The 11,815-nt window shown below is 45.1% G+C and overlaps 1 long non-coding RNA gene across 1 annotated transcript; it reads left to right on the forward strand.

The window, feature by feature from the left end:
• Positions 1 to 2,564: 2,564 nt before the first annotated feature.
• On the forward strand, positions 2,565 to 9,385 carry LOC139260106 (uncharacterized). The gene is made up of 2 exons (XR_011592720.1): positions 2,565 to 3,147; positions 7,571 to 9,385. It is a non-coding gene; the product is annotated as an uncharacterized lncRNA (long non-coding RNA).
• Positions 9,386 to 11,815: the final 2,430 nt, after the last annotated feature.

Below are 11,815 nucleotides of genomic sequence, written 5' to 3' on the forward strand. Positions count from 1 at the left end.
GGAGATACTACATTTAATCCCCTCGTCTAAATCATTAATGTACAATGTAAACAGCTGGGGCCCCAGCACAGAACCTTGCGGTACCCCACTAGTCACTGCCTGCCATTCTGAAAAGTACCATTTACTCCTACTCTTTGCTTCCTGTCTGCCAACCAGTTCTCAATCCACGTCAGTACACTACCCCCAATCCGTTGTGCTTTAACTTTGCACATTAATCTCTTGTGTGGGACCTTGTCAAAAGCCTTCTGAAAGTCCAAATACACCACATCAACTGGTTCTCCCTTGTCCACTCTACTGGAAACATCCTCAAAAAATTCCAGAAGATGTGTCAAGCATGATTTCCCTTTCACAAATCCATGCTGACTTGGACCCATCATGTCACCTCTTTCCAAATGCGCTCCTATGACATCCTTAATAATTGATTCCATCATTTTACCCACTACCGATGTCAGGCTGACCGGTCTATAAATCCCTGTTTTCTCTCTCCCTCCTTTTTTTAAAAAAGTGGGGTTACATTGGCTATCCTCCACTCCATAGGAACTGATCCAGAGTCTATGGAATGTTGGAAAATTACTTGTCAATGCATCCGCTATTTCCAAGGCCACCTCCTTAAGTACTCTGGGATGCAGACCATCAGGCCCTGGGGATTTATCGGCCTTCAATCCCATCAATTTCCCCAACACAATTTCCCGACTAATAAGGATTTCCCTCAGTTCCTCCTTCTTACTAGACCCTCTGACCCCTTTTATATCCGGAAGGTTGTTTGTGTCCTCCTTAGTGAATACCGAACCAAAGTATTTGTTCAATTGGTCTGCCATTTCTTTGTTCCCAGTTATGACTTCCCCTGATTCTGACTGCAGGGGACCTAAGTTTGTCTTTACTAATCTTTTTCTCTTTACATATCTATAGAAGCGTTTGCAGCCCATTTTAATGTTCCCTGCAAGCTTCCTCTATTTTCCCTGCCCTAATCAAACCCTTTGTCCTCCTCTGCGGCGTTCTAAATTTCTTCCAGTCCCCAGGTTCGCTGCTATTTCTGGCCAATTTGTATGCCACTTCCTTGGCTTTAATACTATCCCTGATTTCCCTTGATAGCCACGGTTGAGCCACCTTCCATTTTTTATTTTTACGCCAGACAGGGATGTACAATTGTTGTAGTTCACCCATGCGGTCTCTAAATGTCTGCCATTGCCCATTCACTGTCAACCCCTTAAGTATCATTCACCAATCCATTCCAGCCAATTCACGCCTCATACCTTCAAAGTTACCCTTCTTTAAGTTCTGGACCATGGTTTCTGAATTAACTGTTTCATTCTCCATCCCAATGTAGAATTCCACCATATTATGGTCCAAAGGGGCCTCGCACAATGAGATTGCTAATTAATCCTCTCTCATTACACAACACCCAGTCTAAGATGGCCTCCCCCCTAGTTGGTTCCTCGACATATTGGTCTAGAAAACCATCCCTTATGCACTCCAGGAAATCCTCCTCCACCGTATTGCTTCCAGTTTGGTTAGCCCAATCTATATGCATATTAAAGTCACCCATGATAACTGCTGCACCTTTATTGTATGCACCCCTAACTTCCTGTTTGATGCCCTCCCCAACATCACTACTACTGTTTGGAGGTCTGTACACAACTCCCACTAACGTTTTTTGCCCTTTGGTGTTCTGCAGCTCTACCCATATAGATTCCACATCATCCAAGCTAATGTCCTTCCTAACGATTGCATTAATCTCTTTAACCAGCAATGCTACCCCACCTCCCTTTCCTTTTATTCTATCCTTCCTGAATGTTGAATACCCTTGGATGTGCTAGTTTACTTTCATAATCTATCTTCCCCTGTCTATCATTTTTTTAGTCGTTCTTTGCTGGCTTTTAAAAGTTTCCCAATCCTCTGGCCTCCCAGTAGTCTTGACCACATTGTAAGCCCTTGTTTTCAATTTAATACCAACCCTTATTTCCTTAGATAACCATGGTTGGTTATCCCTTCTCTTACATTCCTTCTCATTGGGATATATTTTTGTTGCGAGTTATGAAATATCTCCTTAAATGTCTGCCACTGCTCATCAACCGTCCTACACTTTAATCTATTTTCCCAGTCCACTTTAGCCAACTCTGCCCTCATACCTTTGTAGTCTCCTTTATTTAAGTTTAGGACATTGGTTTGAGATCCAACTTTCTCACCCACCAACTGAATTTGAAACGCAACCATGTTATGGTCACTCATTCCTAGAGGATCCTTTACTACGAGATCATTTATTAATCCTGTCTCATTACATAGTAACAGATCCAAGATAGCCTGCTCCCTGGTTGGGTCTGCAACGTACTGTTCAAGGAAATTATCCTGGTTACACTATGAATTCTTTTTCAAGGCTACCCTGGCCAATTTGCTTTGTCCAATCAATATGAAGGTTAAAATCGTCCATGATTATTGCCATTCCTATATTACAAGCCTCCATTATTTCTTGATTTATACTCCGTTCAACAGTGTAGCTACTGTTAGGGGACTTATAGACTACACACCAGCGACTTTTTCCGCTTATTATTCCTTAACTCTGTGAATGTAGGTGGAAGAATCATGAAAGGGTTAATAAAATGGTTCTACGAATCAATAAGAAAATAAGAAAAGACAGAATTAGTTTCCCGTGAGAAAGTAGTGGACAAAGTAGCTTGTGTGACCATCACTGATAAACAAGGGTTGATGGCCTTGACTTGATAAGGTGCACATTTGCTTCGTGTGATTAAGCTGGGCTATTCCGCTCGTAAAAGCAGAAAGTGTTCTAAAGATAAACAGGCTGTCAATTCATGAAGCCCTAGTAACACACTGTGATTGATGAAGCGGGCCATACCTCCTCTAGTTTGTAAGAATAAAAAGGATGCGTCTGTAAGGATAGGCAGACCTTTTGTCTGCCTGCCTCGGAATCTGTAGACTCTGTGCTGGCAGTTTGGTAACAGGTCCGAAGCTGCTTCAATAAAGATGTAAAGATTAAAGGTATCTGACTCGATTGTTGTCGAATGCAGCTGACCACCCGAAATAGGACTTAACATTTGGTGTCAGAAGTAGGATCCCAAAAACTCTCGATTGGAAGTGGCTGAATCATTGATATCCTACAGACGGGACGCGGCAGAGGAAATGGGCCCCAAAGTGAGTATATTTAGTTAAATTGCCACTTTGTTTTCCTCCTGTCGTAAGTTCTGGTCGCGGATCTTTCACCACTGTTCAATTAATTGTTGACGGGATCGCCCGTGGTCAGTTGTCAGATTACCCCAGGAAAAAATAGATTTGGAATTGTCCACGATGGTGGTCCGTTAAAGTTACGAAGGAATAGATTTGGAATTGTCCACGATGGTGGTCCGTTAAAATTACGAAGGTGTAGGTTGATCTGGAAATTGTCTACTATAAGTAGTCCGTCAAACGTTAAAAGAGAAAAGGAATAAAAAGAGAAAAGGAATAAAAAGAGAAAAGGAATAAAAAGAGAAAAGGAATAAAAAGAGAAAAGGAATAAAAAGAGAAAAGGAATAAAAAGAGAAAAGGAATAAAAAGAGAAAAGGAATAAAAAGAGAAAAGGAATAAAAAGAGAAAAGGAATAAAAAGAGAAAAGGAATAAAAAGAGAAAAGGAATAAAAAGAGAAAAGGAATAAAAAGAGAAAAGGAATAAAAAGAGAAAAGGAATAAAAAGAGAAAAGGAATAAAGAGAAAAGGAATAAAGAGAAAAGGAATAAAGAGAAAAGGAATAAAGAGTAAGGAATAAAGAGTAAGGAATAAAGAGTAAGGAATAAAGAGTAAGGAATAAAGAGTAAGGAATAAAGAGTAAGGAATAAAGAGTAAGGAATAAAGAGTAAGGAATAAAGAGAAAAAGAAGTTGTGGGTGCACACCACGGTGGTGGGTTAAAAGATAACTGATTTGAAATTGTCTCACTTAATGAGTCCGTCAAAACATTGAATACCTAGGTTAAGATAAGTTTTATCATGGGTAATAAACACCCAGATAAAAACGAGCAACTCAATTGTCGGGAGGTTTGAATCAGAAATTAGGTTCAGACATATGGCCATTAGGGGGTTCAAGTGATTTAGAAACAATTAAACGCGCCCAAGAATTAATTTGGAAAAAGGGAATCGGGAAAAAGAGTAAGAAATTGATTGAAATCTGGCGCAAACATTGTCAGGATGAAAAAGATAAGAATATTCTGGCGAGTTGGTTGGAGAATGCTCTCAAGGCAGGAATTAAATTAACCAATGCGGGAATCCCTAAGTCATTGGAAATTTTAAGAAAGGAATGTGCACAGGAAAAGAGAAATAGAACAAACAAGGAATCTTTAACTGAACTACGTAGTTCAATGGCTGGTCTTGGCATGCAAGGGGCTGACGAGGACAATGAATGGGATAATTGGAATATGACTCCAGGGGCTCCCCCGCCTCGTCCTACGGCACGACCCGATGTTAATGCCTTGGCTGACGCGGCTGTGGCAGTAAATGTGCCGGTGCCAAATTTACAGACGAACAGAGTTCTACCACCCCCTTCTAATGTCCCAACACCGGGCGCCACTGCTGCTGAAACACTCATTTATCCCAGTTTAGACAATGTGTCTAATATAGAACGACGGTCTTGGGGAACCAAGTCTGATGATGAGGTTTTCTGTCGATCCGTTGCAGAGGGGATTAGAAGCCAGGTTCAAAGACGGCGTCAACTTGAACAGGAAATAAGGAAATTACAACGGCTTGAAAGAAATCAACGACGTAGTGGTAAAGGGAAAAAGGGGAAATTAACCCCTACGGATGAGGATGATGTGATAGTGTCAGGGTCAGATACTGAGACAGATTCAGAGTCGGAATGGGTTGACGATGTTGAAGGGGACAATGACAGGGAGACACCAAGACCCCTGAAGAAATGCGCGCCGAAACAGCTGCCCGTCAGAACTGTCCCTAACCCTCGCGCGTTGGCACCAGCAGCGCCTGTTGTGGATGGGGGCCCGAATATGCAGCCCCCTGCTAAGATACAAGTGTGGTTACCTTGGAAACCTCATGAACTTATGTCCATATTAACCAGTGCCCCGAATAAAAATACCTGTCCTCAACGGTTCATTGAATTTTTGTCACGAACCATTAGAGTCTATCAAGCAGATTCAAGGGACCTTTGGTCTCTGGTACAACTGGTTCTGAATGGACCAGATTTAAGGAAGCCTTAGGATATCAAACTCACGATGCCTTAGAAGTAGCGCACGCGAATAACGAGAACAGAGAGACGATGATTCTGGATGCTGTGCACGTAGTTCTGCGAAAACCTGTCGATATTACCAAAGTCTTGGACATGAAACCAAAGAAGGGCGAGACAGCCGAGGAATTTTGAGAGAGATTTAAGGAAGTATATGGAACCCAGTCAGGAGACCAGGCGTTTTCTAGGGGACAACCCTCTCCTCAGTTTTGTTCTATGTTAATGAACTGCCTTCCTGGAACAGTTGCTACTGCAATAAGGACCAATAATCTTGACTGGTGTGACGCCACAACTCAGGCAATGTCTCGAGCAGTAAAAGCTTTTTGGAAGGACGGTCCGACGGTTGAGCTAAAAGATTCACTGCTGACTAAAGTAAAGACAGAATATGTTGTTAAGTCGGATCATGACTGTCTGCACTCAGTCCTCGAGGACACGAGCCCTCGCTCCGACCTTTCAGATACCCCTCTATTAAACCCTGACCTCGTTATGTTCACTGATGGCAGTTCCTCCATCAACAAGGAAGGAACCCGCATTTCCGGTTATGCTGTTGTCAGTCAAGAAGGAACAACTCTCGAGTCTGGAGCCTTCCAGGTCCCCCTTTCCGCTCAGCAATCAGAACTTTTTGCCCTCACCCATGCGTGTATTTTAGGAGAGGATCTCCGAGTCAATATCTACACTGACTCCCGTTATGCCTTTGGGGTTGTCCACGACTTCGGCCAGCTCTGGAAAAACCGAGGATTCCTAACTTCAACCGGTACGCCAATCTCGAACCAAGTGCTTGTGTCTGACCTATTACTTGCTCTTCTGCTTCCTCGACAAATCGCTGTTATTAAATGTTCCGCTCATACTGCCGGTTTCTCTCCAATCGACATCAGAAACCGCCTTGCTGACGAGGCGGCTAAGTGTGCTGCAAGGAGTCAGCAGATTGTTGTGCCCCGAATGAGGCAGACGTCCAGCTCTAAACCGAGCTTGTCGGCCCCTGAAAAGCCAATGCCAACCATCAAAGAAGTACTTCGCCTACAGGAGGATGCTCCTGCTGTACAAAAACAACTTTGGAACGATCTTGATTGTAAATATGATACTGCTCCGGGTTGTGGATCACCTCTGCTGGTCAAACTTGTATGTCCGATGAATTGGCCCTTTGGGTAATTGAATGTGTTCATTACACCACGCATTGTGGAGCAAAAGCCACTAGTGACCTGCTCCTCCAGACATGGTGGCATCCTAGCCTCCAAATGTTTGCGCAGAATATTATTTCTCGTTGCCTTACATGCCAACGCCATAATCCTGAAAGGGGGGCACCATGTTAATTAGGTAAAAAAAAACCTTGCCAGCCGGACCCTTCGAGACTTTGCAGATGGACTATATAGAATTGCCACGCTGTCAGTGTTATAAATATGTGTTGGTTATTGTTGATGTTTTTAGTAAATGGATTGAAGCTTATCCTACTACGGATAATAGAGCCTGTACTGTTGTTAAGATATTGCTGAAGGAAGTTATCCCTCGCTTCGGGGTTCCCGGTCGTCTTAGCTCAGATAATGGACCCCATTTCATTGCAGCTGTAAACAAGGAATTGTGCCAACAGTTAGGGATACATCAACAACTCTATTGTGCCTATCGCCCCCAGGCAGCGGGTCTGGTCGAGCGAACCAACCAGACTCTTAAAACCAAGTTAGCTAAACTGACCTCTCAAACAGGGTTGACTTGGTTAAAATTGTTACCTGTAGCTCTTTTTCAGAATCGCTCCACCCCCGCAGGGACGACGCGTCTCACCCCGGCCGAGATCGTGTACGGCAGACCTCTTCGCACCCCTTGGGACCACCATTCTCCAGTTGCCGTTTACTTTCATCACATGACTGAGGAGATGACTACCTATGTGTTAGCCCTAACTAAGGCATTGCAAGCCTCTCATTCACAGGTTCGCGCCGCTTATGATGACCGTCCCTCCTCTCACGGATCATCCCCCATCGAGCCCGGATCCTTCGTCCTCATCAAAAATTGGACGCGACATTATCTCCAGCCCCGATGGGATGGTCCATTTCAGGTCTTACTCACCACCCCCACCGCTGTAAAGGTGGAAGGTAGAGATGCGTGGGTGCACATGCATCATTGCAAATTGATTACTGGTGGTAATCAAAAGGGGGGAGTGGAGATAGACGTGGACTAATAATTGAAGTGCCATAATACGTTCGTTCCCGTCATTCCGTAACCGTTTTAGCCGTAATTTTAAGCCATAATTTTAATTAATCTAATCATCATATGATTGCTTGTCCTGCTTTTAGGTATTTAGGCATAACATGAGGCCTTGGTGGCCACGATAGTAACATGACTGTTTGTAAGCCCTTTGTCTTTCAGGATTGAAAGAATGCACGGAACCCTGCTGCTAGGAGTCGTGATCCTGCTGATAGCAGTAACAAAAACAGGGGGACGACTACTCATCTCCCGTACAGAGCAAATTCTCCGCCTCTGTACGGGAGATATCGTACAATGTGGAACCAGGACACCAGACGATCTCGAATCATGGACCATGACTAAAATAAAATCCCGTACGGGTATACTCTCACAGGTTGATCGACAGGTGACTCTACAGGGCAAAGACCGATGGAATTTGCCATGCCGGTTCAGGGAATGCGAGATGGACTTTGTTTGCCCTGATCAACCTGAAGATGACTTAGTTGATTCAAAGGACCAATCCCTGGAATCAGTAACAGGGCAAAGGAGGAAAAGGAACGTGCAAGGGCAACTGGGGAACGATCATAATATATTTCTGAGGACTCATGAGATCTTATTCGCGCCAGAGTCGGTTGTATGCTACCCTGTTATGTCGGTCGTATGCTACCCTGTTATGTCGGTCACTGAATTGTTTACCCCAACCCCGGTTATGGATCCCAGTCTTTACATACGAGGATACAATGATACCCCACCCGCCGAAAACATTACCTTCACATATTCCGATGGCTGAGGCACCCCAGCCACCTGCCTAAACACCACAGGGTCTGGGAAGGATGGGTACCCAGTGTTGGAATGGTACAGGATTCGGGTGGGCAAAAGTGGACGTGCCCGTTAACCAGATTTGTCTCACAAAGCAGTCCAATTATTCCTGTCTTCACGACTCAAACACGGGCATCACCTCTTGCCAGAGTGTGGATGCCTGTGTAGAAGTAAGACAAGGGACCCAAATGACCTGCAGTGCCCTATACCACAGCCAAACTTTTGCTTTACGCCACTACGACCTGTCGCGATCGGGCAAGCGCATATCACACAGGTTAGGCGCCGGAAGCCTGAAGTTATTGATGTAACCGATCAGCTCCGCGATCATTTGCATGATTATGACGAGCCAGATCAGGTCCCTATCCCACATCTAACCGAAGTATTACGAGAATTGAGGCTCAGAGTGGGTCAATCCATAAAGCTCTACCACCAACTGCAAACTAAAATCAAAGTACTGGAAGAAGATATCGATGTAGACTTACAAAGTCAGAGTTGGTGGAGAAAGGTCTGGGATTGGGGAATAAATGTGAACATCCATCCTTGGATTCGTATAATTTCACACATACTGGTCGGGACAAAATTGATCTTAGCAATAACATGGGGCATAATTTGATCTAAGCAACTGGGACTCCTGAAACCACGTGACTGGCCAGCACATTGAGGCAGGGAGTACCGGGCCGTGCACAAAATTGAGAGTAAACATTTATGAATGAGAATTTATCATGGAATGATAACAGGAGGGAATGTGAATGTAGGTGGAAGAATCATGAAAGGGTTAATAAAATGGTTCTACGAATCAATAAGAAAATAAGAAAAGACAGAATTAGTTTCCCGTGAGAAAGTAGTGGACAAAGTAGCTTGTGTGACCATCACTGATAAACAAGGGTTGATGGCCATGACTTGATAAGGTGCACATTTGCTTCGTGTGATTAAGCTGGGCTATTCCGCTCGTAAAAGCAGAAAGTGTTCTAAAGATAAACAGGCTGTCAATTCATGAAGCCCTAGTAACACACTGTGATTGATGAAGCGGGCCATACCTCCTCTAGTTTGTAAGAATAAAAAGGATGCGTCTGTAAGGATAGGCAGACCTTTTGTCTGCCTGCCTCGGAATCTGTAGACTCTGTGCTGGCAGTTTGGTAACAGGTCCGAAGCTGCTTCAATAAAGATGTAAAGATTGAAGGTATCTGACTCGATTGTTGTCGAAAGCAGCTGACCACCCGAAATAGGACTTAACAACTCCACCCAAATTGATTCAACATCTTGATCTTCTGAGCCAACATCGTTTCTCACTAATGCACTGATCTCATCCTTTATTAACAGTGCTACCCCACCTCCTTTTCCTATCTGTCTGACCTTCTGAATGGTCAAATGCCCCTGAATATTTAGTTCCCAGTCCTGGTCACCTTGCAACCACATCTCTGTAATATCAGATCATGAGGTGCACAACACTCCAGTGGAGGCCTAAGCAGTCATATATAAAAACACTTAGCATAACAACAACAACAACAACTTGTATTTATATAGTGCCTTTAACATAGTGAAACGTCACAAGGCACTTCACAGGAGTATTACGAAATTTAAACATTTGACACCGAGCCGTACAAGTAGAAATTAGTGCAGGTGAAAAAGGTAGGTTTTAAGGACTGTCTTGAAGGAGCAGAGAGGTGTCGAGAGGCGGAGATTTAGGGAGGGTGTTCCAAAGCTTGGGCCTAGGCCACAGAAGGCACAACTACCAACAACTGAGCGACTATAATCAGGGATGCTCATGAGGGCAGAATTAGAGGAGTACAGACATCTTGGGGTGGGGGGGGGGAAAGAGGGGAGGGGAGGGGTTGTGGGGCTGGAGAACATTACAGACATAGGGAGGGGCAAGGCCATGGAAGGATTTGAAAATAAGGCTGAGAATTTTGAAATTGAGGTGTTGCTTAATTGGAAGCCAATGTAAGTCAGAAAGCACAGGGGTGATGGGTGAGCAAGATTTGGTGCGAGTTAGGACACAGGCAGCCGAGTTTTGGATCACCTCTAGTTTATGTAGGGTAGAATGTGGCAGGCCAGCAGGTGTGCGTTGGAATAGTCAAGTATAGAAGTAACAAAGGCATGAATGAGGGCTTCAGCAGCATCTTTGCTTCTATTTATAAAGCCAAGGATCTTACATGCCTCATGCTTTTCCCTTCAATACTGCCAATGGAATGTCCACTTTAATAGTTAGGTTAGGCCTCAGTTGAGCATCTCATCGAAAGAGAGGCACCTTGTAACATGGAATGTTACGGAATGAATAAAAGACATGACAGACACAGACACACATGTACCTACTGACCCCCTCAGGTCCTTTCTCTCCCCGGTTTTCAGAGATTGCAGTGCAGGTGAGCGCATTAATCTTGGAGCAGCTTGCGAATTTGGCCATAAAATACTGACAATGTATCCCAGGCCCCCGGCACCAGCATGCTGCTCTCCTGCGCTTTCTGCTCTCTCTCTGGTCGTTGGTTCTTTACTAGTGACCTGAGCAGCGCTCTTTGTTGAGATGGTGAGAGATCAGAGGCATGGAAAGTGGGGGTGAGAAATTTGAGGTAATTCTTCCTTCTCCCAGGTATTAGCACCTGACTAAGGGCAGGTATTGGACTGGCCAGAGGTCCACTTCGCGGTAGGAGGAGAAGTCAGAGAGGCCGCTGCCGAGCTTACGGCTCGCATCCTACCGTAAGCAACTAGACCCATATAGTACAGCCTGGTCTCCAGTCGTCCGAGACCCATTTGCCACTGGACTAAGACCTTGCTCTGCTAAGCCCGTTTGGTAGCCGATGTGCAACAGTCACCACACTTTAAAAGAACTCACGCAGAGACATCTTCCAATCCTTCAAATTGAAGTTCGGGACCTGGAACGTCAGGACTCTCATGGCCAACCCCAATAGCGACAGACGAGAATGTCACACCGCCATCGTTGCCCGGGAACTCAGACACTTCGACGTCGCCGCCCTAAGCAAGACCCAGCGGGCAGGGGAAGGCCAGCTCAAAGAACAAGGTGGTGGTTACACCTTCTTCTGGAAAGGCAAACCAGGAGGAGAACGCCACCGCCATGGATTCTTCGCTATCAAGAATGATCTGGTCGGCTGCCTCAGAGACTCCCCCTGCGGGATAAGCAAACGTCTCACGATTCTCCGGTTCACCCTAGCCCAGAACCAGTGCGCCAGATATCAGCACGTACACACCAACACTCAATGCAACAGATGAGGTCAAAGAGGAATTCTACTCCAGCCTTGAATAATCCCTGTCCCAAGTCCCTACGAACGACAAACTGATCCTTCCTTGGTGACTTCAACGCCAAATTCGATAAAAAGACAGAGACCTCTGGGGAGGTGTGATCGACAGAGAGGGGGGTAGGGAAAACCATCTCTAGCGGTATCCTGCTCCTGACAAAATGCCTTGAACACGACGTCTTCATCACCAACACTTTGTTCCGTCAGAGGGGCAAGTACAAGGCACCATGGCAACACCCTCGCTCCAAGCACGAGCACCTGCTCGACTAAGTCGTCGTCCGAGCCAGGGACCACAAGGAGGCGCGCATCACCCGCGACATGACAGGAATCGACGACTGCTGGATGGACCACCGCCTAA

This window comes from Pristiophorus japonicus, chromosome 3 (genome assembly GCF_044704955.1).
Source record: "Pristiophorus japonicus isolate sPriJap1 chromosome 3, sPriJap1.hap1, whole genome shotgun sequence".
Taxonomy (NCBI): Eukaryota; Metazoa; Chordata; class Chondrichthyes; family Pristiophoridae; genus Pristiophorus; species Pristiophorus japonicus.